At 37.1% G+C, this 20,506-nt stretch overlaps 1 protein-coding gene across 1 annotated transcript in view; it reads left to right on the plus strand.

The window, feature by feature from the left end:
* The first annotated feature begins 3,557 nt into the window (after nt 1-3,557).
* Nucleotides 3,558-20,506, plus strand: part of GLRA2 (glycine receptor alpha 2) — a 321,026-nt gene continuing 304,077 nt past the window's right edge. The window contains exon 1 of the mRNA XM_063703004.1: nt 3,558-3,710. The gene's annotated coding sequence lies outside the window, so the exon portion shown is untranslated. The remainder of the gene's footprint in view (nt 3,711-20,506) is intronic.

A 20,506-nucleotide genomic window follows, 5' to 3' on the forward strand; every position in this document is an offset into this window, starting at 1 on the left:
GCAACTATTCTGTAAATCTAAAATTATTTCAAAACAAAGCATTCCTTTTGTGCATTGTTGTTTTTAAGGCTTCTTCAGCGATCTTCATTTGTCAAGGTCTTGACAATGGATTGAATGTTCTATCTGAACTTTATTACCTTACCTTTCTTCTCTCTTCCTTTCTGAGACAAAAGACATGAGCCAAAGATTATATAGTCAAGTAGGTGTACTTTTTATGTCAATAGTATGTATTCTTGTGAGAGGTTCCCTTTTCATTAAGAAGGGGAAAATGGCCACTCCTCTAAAACAGAGAGCATGAGATGGCTTGTACTCCTCAGTAGAAATCTAGCTGCTGCTTGAGATACGTGTACAATATTTTTTCTCTCCCCCTCATATTGAACAACAAGTTCAAACTGAAGATTAATAATCAGATATAACTTTTTTTATTATAAGGATTCTTTAGAACTGATTTCTTCAAAGCCTTTCATTGTTATCAGAAAAAAATAAGGAAAAAAATGTACTCAGAGTTTAGGCATAAGTGCAAATTAGTTCCAGCATTTGCTTTCCAATCATGTTTCCATTTTGTAAACAGAACTACTGAGAGTAAAATTTGGCATAAATGGGTGAATTTCAAGTTTTGTTAAAGTGATATCTAAATTCAGGTAACAGGATGGAGATCTTCTAGGCATTTGATATATACAATATTAATTACTACACGGGTAATATAAAAGCCTGGCTCTTGTACCAAAACGGGTCTGCAATTGGCCATTTTTCTTTCTTTTTTCCCCTTGGCATAGGCCTCTTATTAATCACATATATTATTCATTCAAGAGAAGGACCATTTTAGTACTGCCTTCCGAATATTATACAATGTGTTTCTAGGAAACATCAACATATATGGGATCTTGTTTTATAAAGCTTCATTTTGCACTAGGAATTTGAGGGCAGTTTGTTGTCAGAGTCTCTGTTTCTCTTTGGCTTAAAGGCTCAATGAACTATTCCTGGATAGTGTCCCCTTTGGTAGACTTTCCAGTAATATCTAAGTAAGAAGAGAAGATAATTCTCACTGCCTTCTGGAGTGCACTATGACTCATGTTATTGGGCAGACTAAAGGTGTTCTTGTAAAGCTTTTCTTAATTGAGCTCTCTTTTTTGGTACTCCTTCAGTAGCTTCTAGATTTTGGATTCCGTTAAGGTTTCTCTTCAACTTGAATTGCTTCTAGGTTCAAGGTTTGTGGTTTATTTCCTACCAACTTCTAGAGCACAGAGTGCATTGGCAAACGACCTTTTCGAGACCTTTCATCTCTTCTTTTCTCTTTTTTAGAGTTTGATTTTTTTAATTAACAGATAAAATTTTGTGTATTTATCATGTACAACATGATATTAAGTGGCGTCATCACAAAAATGACAATGTGTGATAATACATATGTTAATTAGTTATATTTAGTTATTCCACAATATATATATATATTCTTCTTTCGTCTCTGTATGGGGCTAATTTATTAACTGCTTAAGAATGCTGTTGAACCTTGGATCTGCCGATGCCACTGGGCAACTTATTGAGGTTTCTGTCCTCTATAAAAGTCACAACATAATTCTTATCTCTCAGAAATTTAACATAAAAATACATAAATACACATATATTAGAAATGTATTATATATATATTTCCCACATCACATGGCTGGTGCTCTATAATCTTCAGTTTTCTTGCCCTTCTGAATAGGCTCCTGCTTCTTTTAAAAAAAATCATTTTAGCTTAAAATTTTTTTAATTAAAAAATATTTTGGTTACATCATAGTTGTACATGTTTATGGGGTACATGTGATATTTTGATATAAGCATACAATGTGTAATGATCAAATCTGGATAACTGAGATATCTGTAACCTCAAATATTTATCATTTCTTTGTGTTAGAGACATTGCAAATCATCTCTTGTAGCCATTTTGAAATATACAACAATTCACTGTTAACTATAGTCACCCTACTGTGCTACCGAACATTAGATCTTATTCCTACTATCTAACTGTAGTAGTGGGGGCTCCTCTTGGTCCCTTGGTAGCTCCAGGCAGTGTCCCTGAAGAGCCCTTGAGCTTGACCCACTGTGTGGCAAATTTTTGCCCAGATGTCTCACTTTTAAGCAACAAATGCAAAAACCGTTTAGAGGACTAGTGGAGCAAGCCTAGATAATGCCAGGCAGTGTTTCTCCAAAGCTGATACTTCATCTGATATACCTGGAAAACTAGTCCTACAATTGCCCAAGGGAGTCTGCTAAGTAGGCAGCAACAGTTGTCATTTCCTCTGCAGTATTGAACTTTGTTACCAGAGGAACTTGGCAACAATCCGAATCCCATCTTCCAATGCTTCCCTTTAGGCCTCGGGTTACAAAGTTCAAAATGAGTCACAGATATTCTCTATTTACTCAAGACTAAAAGTCCAAATTAAGCCTAATAATGATGCTGGTTTGTTTGGCATAAAGACATTTTCTATTATGGGTCATGTAGTCTACGTTGTAGCTCTATCCAACCCTATCTGCCCTTCCTTTCATTGTTCTTTACTTGAATTCTATTCACCTTTCAAATTATAGCTTAAAATTTATCTGCTCCACCAAACCTCTCTAGATCACTTATCCCAGCCTGACATTATGTGTTCCTTCTCTGAATTGCTGTTGGTATAAACATGCATTAGCTTGTGACTGTCATCATCCTCTCAAAGGGCCACTTGAAATTATCATTGTTATTTAATGAGAAACATGTATACTGCTTATTTTCTCTTCAAAAGATGATGAACTCTTTGAGAGAATGCATTATGCTTTTTTGTGTTTGCCATAATGCCTACAACAAATATCTGAGTGAACGTGATGTTTTAATTTATATAATGGCTTCTTCAAATACCTGCACACCATCAACTCTAAAAGACTTCTGCCGCTGGAGAAGGTCAAGTGGATATGAATAATCAAACATTTGAATTTTTCAAAAATCATTTATATTGAATTTTAGAAGATATTACTGGAAGTTGCATTCTTTCTCTAATAAATGATTTATTTAGAAAATCGTAGACTATAGACTTAGACTATATTTTTCACAGCTTAGCTCAAACTAATACTGATTCACCTATATTCACTAAGTGCCTACAACAGAAGGCAGGAAGATGGGTCCCAGTCAAGGACCAGTTATAAGAAGCGTCTAGAGATCCTGATTTACTTGATAATCCATATGATATCAACAACCATATTGGTTTATATACTTACACATTGGCCATATTTCCCTTGTATTTCTCACTGACATCAATTGGTAGTGACTAAGAGTAGCACATAGCCTACATTCATATTCTGGCTCTCCGATTTTCTAGTGTAATAATGGACAAGGTACCTCGGTATACTTAAAGGTCCTTTTGAGCTAAATGGGTATAATGATAGCACATATTTCATGAGATTATTTGTATGAGAGTTAGATATGTAAAATTCTTAGCACAATGTCTGATATATAGTAAATTATCAAATGTTAGGGAATAAGCAAGTGCAAGTACACAAGAGAGGAAGAGAGTCATTGGAAGTTCTATTCTTTGTCTTTGTTCTAGAATCAAAAGTATAAAGAAAACCAGAAGAGGAGGAGTGGCCAAGTGTAAAGAGCACCCAAGCTATCTTCTCCTCTTGGAAAAGAATGAGGGGAAAGAAAAGCAGTGCAAAGCATGGGCAAGAGCAAGTCACATATGGATACAAAATTCCCAGGGGTAAGCCATTGCTTCAGGGAGGGAGCTGTCAGCTCTTGGAGGCTACATGTAAACTTTGTAGAGTGGCTCAACCAACAGGGAATGTTTGACTTCCAGAGGCTTCCAGAGGGTGGATTAAGTTGGTTCATAGACTAACTGATGACACCATTGAACTCCTGCTATGAGGCTGGGGCCAGCAACCCAAAGAACATTTAAGGGAACAAAGGTTTGGGTGGGGAGATGGGACACAGACACAAACAGACTCAATAGTAACTTGAGGTAAGAGGAATGTGAAAAGAAAGGAAGAAAGAATTCAAGCTATGATTTAAACAGTACAAAATCAGGGCTACAGGGAGAAGATATCACCAAGGTCACTGAGAGGAAGCTGCTTAGTAAAGGAATGATTTGAACTGGGCATTGAAGGTTGAGTAAGAGGTTAATTTAAGCATACCGTAGCAGTGTGTTATAGTAGAAGGAAACTTGCTCTAGTTTCAAATAGGCCTGGGATAGAAGCCAGGCTCCACCCCTCACCAGCTGCATTTCCTGAATAATACATACTTTTAAGACTATTATAGAGATATTTATTAAGTACCTAGTACAGTGTCTGACTTACAGTAGAGACCCAATATAGCTACTATTGGTAACAATAGAGTGTTGGAGTATTTTTTATAAGGATGTAGCCTTGAGCACTGGTCAGCACAGCTGTTTCACGTTTCTTCTGTGTCACTCTGGGTAGCAGTGGTAAATTTCTGCAGGAGTTTCAGTGCTCACCTCCCTGGAAATCCCATAGAGAAAGGACACAGACCTCATTCAGAGTATCCAGAGGCCCATGACAGAAGCAATTGAACAGGCTCGAACCAGTGGCTACAGCAAACTTGAAAGATAGTCAGTGTCTTTGGAAGGGCTGATCTATGTCAAATTATACATATGGGGCACTTTGCCTTCATTTTTCGCTCCTTATTCTCCTTCAATCCCTTTCTTCCTTCCTTTGTTCCAAGGTGCAATGTAGACCTCAAACTGGTTTGCCCTTCCTATGAATAGGTAAAGGCAACAGTCTGATCAGACTCCCAAACACCAATATTTAAGTGGTTTATTAATTAACTCCTCTCACAGATATTGGTATTTAAAATATTTCAAGCAATGGGCAATGTTCAATCTAAATCATGCATATCTGAGAGTAAGAATTTGGGTATCAGCAACCAGTAAATGGATGAGGTTGGGAGCAGGGTGGTTATAACCAGAGCTACTGAATTCATTTCATGTAGAGAAAAGCATGGTGGAAAGAAATGTTTGACATTTAGAATTGTGGGAACTACCTTAAAATTTCAACTCTGGTACTTTTTAGATACTGATTATTTTCAAGTAATTTTACTTGCCTATTCTCATTTTCTCAAATGAGTAATAGGAATAATAATCATTATCTTATACAGGATATAAGACAGTGAGACAAGCACTTCTTGAATTGAATGTGCATACAAACTACTTGGGCATCTTGTTAAAATACAGATTCTGATTTAAGAAGTATGGAGTGGGGCCAAAGGTTCTGAATTTCTAACAAGCTCTCAGGTGGTGACAATGCTGCTGGTCTGGGGACCACATTTTGAGTAGCAAGGGGCCATTAGATAATGTGATTAATGCACCCTTGGAGGGATCATTTATACCAGCCCTAGCCAGAGGGGAATTGCCCATCCCAGCAGTTGGAACTTCAGTTTCAGTAAGCCTTGCCACGGTGGGCTAAAATGCTCTGGGGTTCTAAAAAAACTTGAAAGGCTATCTAAGCCACAAGGACTGCCATTCCTAGACAAACCCTAGTGCTGTGCTGGGCTCAAGCCAGTGGACTTGGGGAGCACACAAACTACTGAGTCACCAGCCTGGGTGACTAAGGGAATGCTTGCATCACACCTCAACCTCAGGCAGTGCAGCTCACAGCTCCAAAAGTGACCTTCTCCTTCCACTTGAGGAGACGAGAGGGAAGAGTAAAGAGGACTTGGTCTTGCAACATAAATACCAGCTCAGTGATGTGAAGTTAAAATCGGGTACTGTGATTGCTCACCTGATTTTTGGTTCTTCTGAAGGTGCTTTCTTGTGTAGATAGTTGTTACACTTAGCGTTCCTGCAGGGAGGACAACTGATGGAGGTTTCTATTCCGCCGTCTTGCTCCCCCTCCCAACAGTATGCACTAATTTTGACTGACTTCTTTCACTCAACATACTTGTTTTGTGATTTATCCATGGTGTTATGTGTTTAGTGTTTTATTGCTGAGTCCCTTTTATGAGTATATCATAGTTTATTTATGAACCAATGAAAAACATTTTGGTTTATGTCAATTTTGGGCTATCACAAATAAAAGTCCCATGATAGTCTTTGTATAGACATGTATTTTTTTTATTGGATAAATATGTAGGAGTAGAATGGCCAGATCATATGGTAGGTTTCTGTTTAACTTGTTAAGAAATTGTGAAATTGCTCTCCATTCACATCCTTGCCAATACTTGGTATGTTCAGTCTTTGTTACTTTAGATCTTTGAATAAGTGCGTGGTAGTATTTCAGTGTGGTTTTAATTTTTGTGTCCTTGATGATCAATGATATTGAGCATCTGTTTATTGCTTAGTTGTTACCTGTATATCTTCTTTGATGAAGAGTCTGTTCAATCTTTTGCCCGTTTTATATTGGGATTTATGTTTACCTCTTACTGAGTTTGGGAGTTCTTTATATATTCTGGATAAAAGTATTTTATTGGAGAAATTATTTGTAAATATACAGCAAAAATTTCAGTAGATCTGGAGGTGAATAAGAACTAGACTCTGTTTATAGGAGCTGATAGGCCAATGAAGGGGTCAATACAATAAAACATAATCACTGAAGACTTTGGAGGCTGTATTAGTTCCTTCTCACAGTGCTATGAAGAAATACCCAAGACTGGGTAATTTATAAAGGAAAGAGGTTTGACTCACAGTTCCACGTAGCTGGGAAGACCTCAGGAAACTTACAATCATGGCAGAAGGAGAAGCAAATACGTCCTTCTTCACAAGGCAGCAGGAGAGAGAAGTGCCAAGCAAACGGGGAAAAGCCCCTTATAAAACCATGAGATCTTGTGAAAACCCACTCCAGTATCTTGAGAACAGCATGAGGGTAACCAACCCCATGATTCAACTACCTCCCATTTGGTCCCTTCCACAACACGTGGGGATTATGGGAACTGCAGTTCAAGATGAGATTTGGGTGGGGAAATAGCCAAACTATATCAGAAGCTATAATTAAGGCTCTTGTAGAGTGCCATGGGAGTATAAAGGAGAGTATAATAGATTTTTTTCTAGGAGAGTTTGGAAAGATTTCTCAGAGGAGGTGGCCTTAAAGCTTTGTTTTGAAGGGTGAAGAGTTGGGTAGGTGGAGAACCTCTGCTAAAAATTAAAAAAAAAAATTTATTCTGGGCAAGGAGAATCTGTGCAAAGGCAAGAAGGTGGATTTGGCAACCATGAGTTCTGAATGACCAAGGGGGAATGGGGGTTGGGAGTGGCAGGGACAATGAAAAGAGGTAATGAGAAGAAGGAAGGCTGAGTTTAGATTGTCAGATTATGGAGTGCTTAGTAGATCAGGCTTAAGAATCTGAGCTTCATCTTTAAAGCAATAGGGTTCTTGTTGAAGGGTTTTATGCAGCAGAACAAAATGGTCATATTTGCATTTTAAGAAAATGCCCTGCAGTGATGGCAAAGGATTAGAAGAAGATGAAAAATTCAGAAAAAAGGACAAGAACCCAAACAAAGTAGGAATAGTAGGGACAGAGAGAAGAAGGAGTAGATTCTCAAAACATTTAAGAGGAATACTAGATGTTGGTGAGTGTTTAGATATTAGAAATGAGGCATATGGTAGTATATAGGAAGGCTCCTAGATTTTAGTGGAGATAATGGGGTGATTTGGGACCACATCAGTCATGCCCAGGAATAGAAATAGGAGAGGTGGGTAGTATTATTAGTTTAGCTTGTATGATTCATTTATTTATTCAACACATTTTTACTGACTGTCCACTGGGAATATAGAGATCAAGACAGATACTGTGCTAGCCTTCGTGGAGTAAAAAGTTTAGCATGGAGGAGAGAAAATAAAATAATCTCATAAATATAAAATATAAAACAATGGGCTCTGAATTGCTTAAGGTAAAATAATAGGAGTTTGGATAGTGCACCAAGGTAGACCTAATGTAGTCTGAGTCTCAAGAAACACTATATTGAAGAAGTAAAGCTTAAGAGATCTGAAGAAAGTACACTGGCGAAGATGAAAGAAAAACATTTCAGATAGAATGAAGAAGACATGGTAAATATTGTAAGACATCCGGGTAGAAGTTTCCAATAGGCAGATGGAAATGTGCACCTAGAAACAAGGTCTCAGATGAAGAAGTAAAACTATGGCAGAGAATGAGAAACTTTGAGGGAGGGTTCGTAGGATGCGGAGAGAATAAGGCTGATGGTTCGCCTGTAGAATATCAATCTTTAAAGGACAGACAGAGAAGGAAAGCAAGTCAGCTAAAGAACAAGGAGGAACAGTCAAGCATCTAAGAAGAGAGGAAAGTAGGAAAGATGGAACCAAGGAAAAGGAAATACATGGCCACCAGTGCCCAATGTATTGTTATGACTGTTCTAGTTTGTTGAATTCCCTTCCCCTCACCATGAATAGAAATATTTGCATGGTGTTAACTAATTCTGTTGAGTGTCTTTTGCTAGGCTAAACTAGGTCCCTCCTTCATTAAGTCTCAAGGAAGGTATGCACATAAAGGAAAAATATATTTTATATTGATTCTATATGCTCTCGAAGAAATGTGTTTTGTCATCCCTCATCCCTGCCTGCCATTCTGAAGAGTGATTAGTTAATTTTGGATTTATGAAACCACTTTTCAGCATATTTTAAATGTAATCACTTTTCATATTCTGTGCTCCTTGTTCTGTGAAATGAGTCAGAATACTGTGACCATTTCTTCTCTTCTGGGAAGAAAAATCAAGACCCAAAAGAATCATAGAGTGTGGAATAATAGACATTGAAGTCTCTGAAGGTTGGGAGGGTGGGAGGAGCTGTGAAATTAGAAATTACATAATGGATAAAATGTACATTATTTGGGTCATGGTTACACTAAAAACCCAGACTTCAGCACTATGCAACATACCCATAACAAAACTGCACTTGTACCTTTAAAATTTATACAAAAAGGACGCCAGAGAAGGTCTTCCCACCCTGTAATAATGGCATGCAGATACACACCAACAGAAATGTTTGCTAAGGAGGCTTGCTGCAAGGCCCAAACTAACTACCCAAAGAAAATCCATGACCCGTCTCCCTGCCTCCCTGCTTCTATGGCTTGGTCCTTCAAAGACTGGCTTATCACCTTCTGCATAAAGTTAACTCCAATATTATAGTCCTCAACTCCTTGCCTGTCTGTAAAAACACCATCATTTCTTAAGAACCTGTTAGGTACCACACACTGCACTAAGCATTATAGAATAATCTAGTGTCTTGCTTAACTTCAAGCAATTGTGTAAGGTAGATTTATGACACCCATATAATAGAAGAGGCAGCTGAGGCTTAGAGATGCAAAGTTATTTGTCAGGTCTGTTGAAATCTAATATCTAAGCATCAAGTAGCACACAAATCATAGTAAGATCATTTTATTACTCAGGTTATGCCCAGTTATGCTGCAGTAACAAACCACCACCATCTCTTAACAGCAAATGTTTGTTTCTCACTCACACAGCATATATATTACAGGTCATTTCTGCTAAATGTCCCTTCATCCCATGACCCAGGCTATCAAAGCTACCACTGTTTTGGAAGTTGTTGGTTGGCACATGTATACATATGTAACAAACCTGCACGTTGTGCACATGTACCCTAGAACTTAAAGTATAATTTTAAAAAAGGAGCTCTGGAGGGTCTTGTACTAGCAATTAAATGCTTTGGCGTAGAAATGACAACATTGCTTCCATTCATGACACATTGGCCAGAGGTAGTCACTTGGCCGTATCTAACCACAAGCCATTCAGGAAATGCAATCTAACTTAGGATGCAGAAGGGAGAAGAGCCAAAAGCGAGATGCACTAATGATCACACAAAGTTAAAGAGGTTCTATGTATTATATTTCTGCATCCATTCCAGTGCCCTTCATTCTAGATTTTAACCCATAAGCACACTAAAACTATTGTGGAATCAAAACCACAATGAAATATTATTTTCATATCTATTAGGCCACAAGAGAAAAATAACAAGTATTGCCAGGATGTAAAGAAATTGGAATTTTCATACATTGCTGGTGGGAGTGTAAAATGGTGCAGCCACTTTGGAAAACAATTTGGCAGTTTTTCAAAATGATAAATATAGAGTTTCCATATGATTCAGCAATTCCACTCTTAGGTATATACCCACAAGAAATGAAAACATATGTCCACATACAAACTTGTACACAAATGTTTATAATCACATTATTTATAATAGTCAAAAATGGAAACAACCCAGTTGTCCATCAACTGATAAAAAGATAAATAAAATGTGGTGTATTTGTATATATAATGAAATATTACCCAGCAATAAAAATAAATAACTGATACATGCTACAACTTGCATGAACCTTGGAAACATTATGCTAAGTGAAGGAATCCAATCACAGAAGACCACATATTATGTGATTCCACTTACATGAAATGTCCAGAATTGGCTAATCCATAGACGCAGACAGGTTACTGGTTGCCCAGGGCTGGGGGTGTTGGGAGGAAATAGGAGTGACTGTTAATGTGTACAGTGTTTCTTTCTGAGGTGATAAAATAGTCTAAAATTATATTGTGATGGTGATTGCACAATCCTGCAAATATTGAATTGTATATTTTAAATGAGTGAATTGTACAGTAAGAAAATGTCTCCACGAAGTTTAAAAAAGTTATATTGCAGAATCCATCTTTAGGACATATTTTAATGGTTTTAAATGGAAGTAGCAGAAAAGCAGGATGCCTAAATCTCATCATTGTAATATTAGTTAGACTTGAATTTCTCCCATTTAGGCATCACACTGTTCTTTATCATTTTCTCCATCTTTTAGCACATGGCCATTGTCACAGAGTGACAGTGTTCCTTTTTTATTATTATACTTTAAGTTCTAGGGTACATGTGCACAACGTGCAGGTTTGTTACATATGTATACATGTGCCATGTTGGTGTGCTGCACCCATTAACTTGTCATTTACATTAGGCATATCTCCTAATGCTATCCCTCCCCCCTCCGCCCTCCCCACAACAGGCCCCGGTGTGTGATGTTCCCCTTCCTGTGTCCAAGTGTTCTCATTGTTTAATTCCCACCTATGAATGAGAACAAATGTCCCAATAGCAATGACCTCTAACACCTTAGTAGGAAGACATAGGCAGCATAAGGAAGCTATTGTTAAGAGTAAGAGCCTCTCTCATTTTGCTAAGCATATTTTTCTTTTGATAAAACATGTATGAATGTTGCTTTTTGAAATGCGTCTTATAATTTAATATCATTTTTCCTAGGCTTTTAGAAATTTTATATCCAAATTCAATGCTAAAACATCACACCTATATTAATTCCTATTGTGAGTGTGATGACAACTTTATTTCCTTGATCTTGATTTTTAAAATTCTATATTCTTCCTTTAAGTCTATCTCATATCACCTCTTACTCTCTCTAGCTTTATTTCAATCCTTTAGTTCTTCACTGTCTTCCCCCATTGTCCTTCTCCCTCATGCTCGTGATGGTTTCTACTATCCACCTTATCAGCTCCCAGAAGCCTGAAAGCTATTAAAGAAAAAAAAAAATCAGTGGTGCAGATTGGGGACTACTGATCCTGCTAGATTACTAACACCTACAGAGCTAGCCTATCTGAGGATCAATTCTCATATAATTACCCAGTCAGCTGTTCATTATTTTAATCCTCCTTTCTTCTCAAGCCATCAAATCCTACCCCTTCTCCCTCACTTTCAACAAATGTTCACACATACTATTTCTTATGCAAAACTGAAACCTTCAGGTGAAACTCCAACCTCCAGCCACATATCCTACAAACTGTCCATTCTATTGTAATGAAATAAATGCCCCTACAATTGGTGACCAATACCCCTATTTCTGCTCAAATGTCTTCATCTGATTTTTATTCTTTCTCTCGCTGTCCTCATTCTTCTTATCTCCATTGCTTATTTCTTATGAGAATTCAAATAGCTGAAGTCTCTTCCATCTTAAGGATATCTGTCCTTGACTTCAAGCATTTGTGCAGCCAGGGTCCTATCTCTCCAATCCCTTCCCAGGCAAGATTTTAAAAGACGTGTGTTTCCCAGTGTTTCATTTCCTTGCCTTTCCCTCAGTCTTCTGACTATTCAATTAGGTTCCTTTTTTCATCACTCTGGTGAACTGCATCACTCTGTCTGTACTAGTAATCTCCATGCCATTAGTCTGGTGAATTATTTTCAGTCCTTTTATTTTACTTGACCTTTTGGTTATATTTGACTCAGTTGATTACTTTTTCTCAAAAATTTATTTTCTCTTGAGCCCGGTGACCCCACATGTTCTTGCTTCTTGTTCTGCCAGTTGAGTCCTTCTCAGTCTCCTCTCTATACTTCTTTTCTTCCATTCATCCCTTTGTGTTGATGTTCCTTCTAACTCTGGCCTAGGCCTTATTTATTTTCATTCTAAATGATATACCTGGATGATCTTGTACCATATCATGTTCAAGAGCAAGCAATTTGGACCAAACAATTCCTGTTCATTTTTCAGTGTTTACTGTGAGATCACCCCTTAGGTCTAGGTCTTTATGTGTAAAGAAGCTCTGTTTCCTTGGAGGAATTTTTGGGAAGGAGGGAATCTTATTCCCGTATCTGGGAGTTTCTCATACTATCTCTTGATTTGTATAGTTATTTCTAAAGAGCTATATCTTCATATCATTTTCTACAAAATAAAATTTGTATCATTTAACTGGATTTGTTGGTGTCTTTCCATAGTTCATATTATAGCCCCATTATAACATTAATATCAATCAGTGTCAGAAGTATAATTGATATAAAGGCCTCAGATCCTAATGATCAAAGTTATTAGGGGAAGATATTGCAGCAAGGCATACTGATACCAAAAGAACTGGTTGATGGATTGACCATTCTTCACATCAGAATGAATACCTCTGTAGTGGGTAATAAAAAAGGAATTATTCCAAGAGAGAAGGTTTGCCCCTCTCTTAACTCTGAGTTTCTTGTCACTGTGGACTGAACATGAATTACAATCCCAAATTTTACCAAATTACAATTTCTTGGTTTCTTTCATTGGCTGTAGCCAAGGTCTTCAACTGACACTGAAACCATGACACTATGCTAGGATAGATCCATCAGGAATGGCAGCATCTGAAATAAGGAAAGTACGTCTCAACCAAGTGTTCTACAGACGGATGAAAGGCTATTTATTAGGCAAAATTAGGTTTAAGTGTGAGAAGGAAAGAAAGGAGTTTAGATGTGCTTATTCTCACTAACCCAGGGACACAGCTCTCAAAGGGGAAAAAAGGGAAGTCTTGTGATTATTTTAAGCTATATTAAATTTATTATGTATAGAAACTAATCTATGTTTTCTTTATTTTAACTCCTCTTCTGAAAAAGTGCTATGAACATGGAGCTCTTTGATTTGGGCATCCCAAAAACAGTTTTAATGGCATACAGAAGTTTGGGTCTCAGAAATAATTTTCCATGTGAACTAGACACATTCTAGGAGGAAAATAAAAATATTTAATTGACATATGAAACTTCCATTTAAGAAAACTTAATTTCTTTTTGAAAGTTATGCTTAAGAGATGCGCATGAACCCAGCGAAATACACTACTAAGAATGTCTAAGAAGTTGCAAAATATATTCGTGATTATGTCCAGAGTGGGCCATGGTTGCTAAGCATACTGATTTAAAATTGTCTCAAGACAATGAAACTAAAGTGTTAAATAACTGATATTTGCAGACACAACTTTGGGAAAAGATGAGCTAGGGACAGAGCCAACTAAGATAAAGAAGGAGACATTGGCACGAAGCCCAGATCATCTCAAACCTTGGAAAAAGACCAACTACTTTTTCCAGTCTGGAGCCTGTAGAATTTGACTTGAAACTCTAAGAAGTTGTATGGAGGGTGGGCAAGGGCTTCCTTCCACTCCCCTACTCTTTCGATGAAAGTGATTCAAAATTGGGAAGTTCCCCCAAGAGAAGGTTAGCTAAATGAGATTTTATTTTAAAATAGAAAGAAAAAGAAATCCTCTAGCTTCTTTCGTAAATTAAAAAACATCCTGAGAGAGAGAAGGAAGGACAAGCAGGGGGAAAGATAGCTCAAATAAGAAATTTTTGATCAAGTTGGATCCTACAAAGGGAAGATAGATTAAGCCCTTCTGCAAGATAGATTGAAGATGGGGACACCTGGCTTTAGCAGAGCAGCAGCCATTAGCAGAAATAATATCACAGGGCATCCATCAGTGAAACTATGTGGCTCTCAAGTATTGGTGTTGCCTCTACCTGAATGTAGATGCTAATTAAACATAGGATGAGAATCTCAACTGGACTACAAGCAAGTAAAATCCAAACCAATAAATTATTAGGGAGTATAAGGTTTGGACCACAAGAACTACCAAGTTGTTAAAAAATAAATTACTTGCTCCTAGCCCTTTCTAGTTCCAGGTGGAATCCCAACATGCAATAGGCCCCATTTAGGTTTGGCCAAAGCTATATCTAACATTTGATAATCTTATTATGCCCTGTTTACCAAGTTATATAAGAAGAAAGTGACTGATTATTTCCTGTCTGTAGTAGTTGTACATCTACACAGAATTAAATATTAGAGAGGCTAAATCCTTGCAAAATGTTGGATAACTGCATCAAAATATTCTATAGCTACTGTTATTATTATCATATTAATAAATTATTAATATCTGTTTTATGTGGAGATTAAAACTTCTGGGATAGGGCTGAAAATGTTGGAGAATTACTTGTATGGGGATTTTAGGATATGCAAATATAATGTGATTACAGAATTGCAAATGAAATGTGTTATAATCCAAATGTGCTGGTATCTTCTGATTTGGCCCTTGTGGAAGTCAAACAATTCATAGATATTTATTTGAGCTCTTGAGGTTAAGTTTTATAAGTGTCTCAGATTTCTTAGTATCAATTTGGTTATATTTTCTAACATTCTTAGTTTTTGAAAAGATAGACTGGCACAGGACTAAGTCATTTAAATATATTTTGTGTCAGCTCTTCATTGCCAGAATAATGCTTTATGACAAACAAACCCTTCAGTAGCATAAAACATCAAGTGTTTATTGTTCACACATCTAGAGTGGTTGGTTGAGGCATCTCTGCTGTTCTTGGCTGAGCTTATTAACGTGTGGATATTGCTCACTCTTGGTTGATCTTGGCTGAGTGTGGCTTGGGTAAGTGGGGCAACTCAAATATCTTACATGTGTCTTTTATCTTCCTGAGTATATTTTACGGCAGAGGAAGCAATACAAGGGAAAGAGCAGAAAAGTAAAAGGCCTCTGCAGAACCGCAGAAGTAGCATGCCATCACCTTCACCGCATTCTACTGGCTGGAGCATGTTGCAGTCAACACAGATAAAAGAGATGGGAAAATACAGTCTCTTTAGTGAGAGAAACTGCAAAGTCACATGGTAAAAGACATGGACACAAGGGAGGTTGCAGATGAAGAACTGGAAATAGAATCAATCATATATATGATTGATTCTCTTAATAGTATTAATAATATATATAATATGTAATAGTATTTTATTTAGATGTGTGTGTGTGTGTATGTATATATATATATATATATATATATATATATATATATATATATACACACACACATATGCCTTTAAAAAGTTGCAGTTTAACATTAAGATGCCCGTGATAAATAATAAGTTATGATGCTAGGACTCATAACAATAAAAAGTTAAAAAAGAGCTTTGGGAGAAACCCTTCAAAGTTTACAATTATCTGTATTGTCCCATTCCTTGACATTGCTGGCAGATTTATGGGAATCTTGCTGAAATATTGGGTAGCCTGTGTCTCTGCATTCCTTGGTGTTCCCTTGGAAGAATGTTGGGATTTCCTTTTCTCTTTCAGACAATTGGGTATTGACAGGTACAGACAAGGGAGATCATTCCGATCAAAGAGTGGCATTTTGTTTTTTCTGTAAAGGGCCAGACAGTAAACATTTTAGGCTTTGTAGGTCATGCAGCCTCTATCACAACCACTCTGGCATTATAGTGCCAAAGCAGCAATAGACAGTATACAAACAAATACACATGTTTGTGTTCCAATAAAATTGTATTTAAAAATCATAGAATTGGCTGGATTTTGCTAACAGGCAGTGGTTTGCTTACCTTTGATCTAAACTTTAACACGTTGCTGCCAATTCCATGATGCTTGAGCAAGAGGAAGAAAAAATAGACTTCTAAAAACGGAGCAATAATATAAATTGAGAGCATTGTTTGTTGTGACAAAATATGGCACGATACACCAGAAGGTACTGGAAGGAATACTTAAAATAGATTAATAAACATATTAGAGCAAAGTAAAAAAGGAACCTGAATACTTGGACTTTGGAGAAAAGGTACTTTTTCTGCCCCATGTCAGTGGTTTGAAGTTCCTATGTTACCTCCCTCTGCTTTGAGTTCTCTTGTGAAATAATACAATGTGCTATCTCTGGTACCCAGATGTTGATTTCTATGGGGAAAGAGAACTCAGAATAACCTGGAATTTCCTCTTGTGGAAAAGCAAGGATATATTTTTAAATTTCTGGAGATAATGGCCCTTAAAATGTTTCCTCTCAGCCGGATTGTGATAAATTAAACATCAAAAAGTAGGCAACACTAAGTTGGGACCAGTTGAGCCTGTGGAAGACATTAAATCCACATTGACACTCACGAAAGGAAAATAATAAATACACATCCAAGAGAATATTCCTACTGCCTATTAATTTTGATTAATTATTTGTATCAATTATCAGAACAGGAAGAAGGTGGGGAACAAATAACCCAAGTGATGAAGGAATATGGAACACTTTAGTTTGTTTGCTAGATACAGTACTTTCTTTGCGTAGTTTGAAAACAATTTAATGCATTTCATGTGAGCTACAAGTTAGCATATTCCCATTGGTCATTTCATCATCTCTCTCTCTCCGTGGATGTCTCAAATTTAAGTCCACAATTAAGTCATCAAATTTAGACACACACACACACATTTCTCTTCCAGTGTTTCATATTTCTGTAAAGGAACCACCATCTACCCAACTGAAATGGCCACGCTTTTCATCTTTTCATTCAATTGATTTTCAAATTCTGTGTAGTTTTCTGCTTATATGTCTCTCAAGTTTATCTTCTCTCCATGCACCTGACTATCCTGGTTCAGGAGATGATATTTTTTCTTTCTTTCTTTCTTTCTTTTTTTTTTTTTTTTTTTTTTGTGAATGGGGCATGTCGTGGCCTCCTAACTGGTCCGCTCCCTGGAGTTTTGATTCCCTCCAATACAGTTCATTCTCTAGTTACATAATCACAAATATGGTCACAGCACTCATTCTTTAAAACCCTTTTATGGTTCCTAAATCCCTTATGACAAAGGTCAGATGCCTTAACTCAACTCATGAAGCCTTCCGTGATCTGGCTACAGCCTTCCTGTTCTGCTTCTCATTTCCCCTTTGCCTTTTATACTTAGCCCTTCTGAGCTGTCTTGAATGCACTAGTGCCTCTATGACCTCACACTTACTGCTTTCTCCTCACACCCACGTCCCCACACCCATCTCCTCTCAACCCTCAACCCATTCACCTGCTCACTCCTGCACTCTTCTTCCATTTGGAGGGCATTTTCTGTCTTACTATTTTACACTATGGAACTCAAGAAGGTAGAGGCTGCTCCTGATTCACACACTGTTGTATTCCTAGTACCCAGCACCATTTCTGGCACATAGTAGATGCTCCATAAATAATTGTTGAATGAGTGAATTTGTACTTTAATTACTTGGATACGTATGTATTTGGCTGAAGACCTAAAGACTAAATGCATTTTAGAAAATTAAAAAGAATGTATAATTTGGAAAAATATACATCTTTGGCTAGACTATAATGTTATTAACATCAGAATCCATAATTTTCTTAATTACTTTTATATCTCCACAAACCCTTGCAGGATGCCGTGTGACAGATGAATTGTTTATTACCACAAATTCCCAAATTCCTAATTTAGTTTCTAATGAGCAATAACTCCACATTTATTTTTCTTTTTTTCTAAAAAACTTCTAACTTTGGAAGGTTGTATATATATCTGCTAATTTAGGACCAAAAACAATTCAATAGGGGTTTTCTTTAGTTTAAAAAGTTATATTTTTAAAAATTTACTATACGATGGGTTTTGTGAATATATCCAATCTTTTTTGTACTTGTTTCTCATCAGAAATGACCCTAAAAGACTGTTTTACACTTTGTAAGTTAAACCAAAAATGAAAGGTATGGTCTGACCAACACGTGGGAGATCAACTCTATTTTAACTATATGTTAAAGCTTAATGATAGGAAAGAAAATGCACTAAACTGGTTTTCAGAAAAGCCACATTCAAATCTGTCTCTGACACTTCTATGATGTTTAGCTACATGGCAAACTTTCAAAGTCCGAATCCCTAAAATGTAAGCTTAATGAGAGCAAAGATTTTGTCTGCTTATCTCCTGCAATAGTGCATTAATAACAGTTATTGCCAAACAAATATTTGTTTAATTAATAACTGAAACATTGGTCCATGTACTCCCTTTCAGTTTCAGATTGCTACAAAATGAGGTAATAGTACATTTCTGGCAATTTCAGCAAATTATTGGGATAGGAAAAAATGTATATTTGAAAAGCTTTAAATCTAGAGAGAACTACACACGTTTAAGATGTTATTCACAGCTTTGTGGTTTCCCTCTAATGTCTGTAATCTGAATACCCAATTTTACTGGATTATTCATCTCATCATAGCTGGGGTTTTGTGCACTATCATTGCAATATATGATTAGCATTATTTTATTATAAGTATATTACAAGTTTGAAATAAGATATGAGAGTAAAGATATTGCCAGTAACACTAATAATCTGAAAACAGTTTATGTTTAAGAAAAAAATAGTTTTGATATAGTGACAAATTAAGAATCTAGAGAGCATGGTTTCACATGGAATAATTTCAGAGGCAAAAAAGGACACATTTGTATAATTAACATTTATATAAAATTTTATAATTTTTAAACATTTCATATGCATGATCTCACTTAATTTTTGCAGTAGTCCTTTTGTATATAGACATTATTGTTTCATAAATGATGACATTGAGGAACAAAGAGAATAAATAAATTTTGCATATTCACACAACTGGCAAGTCACAGAACCTGACTTTAAACCTGGATTATCTGCCTCCAAATCCTTTGCCAATTATATTTTACCACTGTCAGGTTTTGGGACAAACTATAAAATTTCCTTTTTTTTTTTCTTTGAGATGGAATCTCGCTCTGTTGCCCAGGCTGGAGTGCAGTGGCACAATCTTGGCTCACTGCAACATCTGCCTCCCAGGTTCAAGCGATTCTCCCACCTCAGCCTCCCAAGTAGCTGGAATTACTAGCGTATGCCACCATGCATGGCTAATTTTCATATTTTTAGTAGAGATGGGGTTTCACCATGTTGGCCAGGCTGGTCTCGAATTCCTGACCTCAAGTGATCCGCCTGCCTCAGCCTCCCAAAGTGCTGGGATTACAGGTGTGAGCCACCATGCCTGGCCTGAAGTTACTTCTGACACCAACTGCAAGTTCTGGAAGTTCCCCAAGACCACTATCTAGTTTTGATAATTCACTAGCAGAACTCACGGAACTCACTGAAAGCTATTATACTCACGGTTATGGTTTGCCAAAGAGAAAGAATTCACATTAAAATCAGCCAAGCGAAGAAGTGCAGAGGGCAGAGTTCAGGAGTGTTCGAAACATAAAGCTTCCATTGTCCTCTCTCCATGGAGTAAGGACATGTTACTCTCCAGGTATCAGTATGCACAGAGTATTGCCAGCCAGGGAAGCTCACCCAAGCTTCAGTGTCCAGTCTCCGGGTCGTGGGTGGTTTTTACTGGGGCTCTATTTTGCAGGCATGGTTGATTGGGCGATTACCCACATGGTTGATCTTGGTCTCCAGGTCAACTGATACCACATGACCCAAAGCCCACAACTTAATTAACATTGTTGGTCTTTCTGGGATGGCTAGCCTCCACCTTAACACTATACAGGTGTGGCCAGACCCCACTCTAAATCACTTTATTAAACTATCCAGTATGATAGTCTAATAGATGATGAAACTGAGGCACAGAGAAGTTCAGTGACTTGCAATATCCTACAAGTTAGTTGTCTCAGGTTGATTCAAGGTTGTTGCAGTATGATTCAAGGTGACAGGAAAACAAAGACACTCCTATCAGGTGTAATATTACAAGCACCCAGAGATTACCTCCCAGAAACAAGACAAAGATCAGACCTTGTCTTTGGGCAAGGCCAAATTTGTTACTACACAACTATGTTGGGAAAATAGTTTGCATAAAATAGAAAGACATAGAAAATAAAGACAGCCGGTAAATGCACATGTACATACACATATGTCAGTACAGCTTGTTGGATTCAAAATCTGAACCTTGATTTGGTTTTGTTATAGCCTCCTCTGGCCAGAGGATCAAATGAACTGGGGAGTGTGAGAAGTCCCAGATGAAAGGGATTATATCATTGCCATGGTTCAGATATAGCCCTTGTAGCTTATAACAAGAGATAC

Source organism: Gorilla gorilla, chromosome X, assembly GCF_029281585.2.
Source record: "Gorilla gorilla gorilla isolate KB3781 chromosome X, NHGRI_mGorGor1-v2.1_pri, whole genome shotgun sequence".
NCBI classification, from domain to species: Eukaryota; Metazoa; Chordata; class Mammalia; order Primates; family Hominidae; genus Gorilla; species Gorilla gorilla.